Source organism: Bison bison, unplaced genomic scaffold (assembly GCF_000754665.1).
Source record: "Bison bison bison isolate TAMUID 2011002044 unplaced genomic scaffold, Bison_UMD1.0 scf7180017864475, whole genome shotgun sequence".
Classification (NCBI taxonomy): Eukaryota; Metazoa; Chordata; class Mammalia; order Artiodactyla; family Bovidae; genus Bison; species Bison bison.
Genome location: NW_011495036.1, coordinates 4,045,428 through 4,045,931, shown reverse-complemented (window position 1 = coordinate 4,045,931; position 504 = coordinate 4,045,428). Strand labels below are relative to the sequence as shown.

Genomic DNA, 504 nt, shown 5'->3' with positions numbered 1-504 from the left:
GCGTGCCTGTGTGGGCTTGTGCATGAGTGTGTGTGCATACACGTCCACATGCAATGGCTGCCATGGGCTGGTGATGGCAAGCGCTCTGAACCTGGACAGGTGGCAGCCGGGTCCTCATGGGCCTGAGCGCGAGGCCTGCTCCCTCCCAGCCGCTCTCCAGCCCCTGCCCCGCCGAACAGAGTTGTTTCTGCACCACCTTTGGAACCAACCCCCAGACCCTGTCCCCAGACCCCCAGGTAGGCTCCCCACCCCCTGGGAGCCCAGCTCCCCTGTGCCAGCCGGGGTGGCCACATAGGATGGCCCTGGATGGCAGGAAATGCTGGAATGTTTCTTGCTGGGTGAGAGCTCCCTGGATCCCAGAGTCCCACTGCCTCTCTGACCCACCCTCAAGTGTCCTGACGTCCCACCTCCAGCACCTACAGGGTGACCACCTCGTGTGCGGGTAGCCAGCGGCTGCACCCTGTACCCGGCAGGCCGGGGGGGTGGCTGGAGAGGGGCCAGGAA

At 65.5% G+C, this 504-nt stretch overlaps 1 protein-coding gene across 1 annotated transcript in view; it reads right to left on the bottom strand.

Annotated features, from left to right (window-relative positions):
- The window catches only part of KLHL30 (kelch-like family member 30), a 12,341-nt gene that overhangs the window by 8,389 nt on the left and 3,448 nt on the right, over positions 1 to 504 (bottom strand). The gene's annotated exons all lie outside the window — the stretch shown is intronic.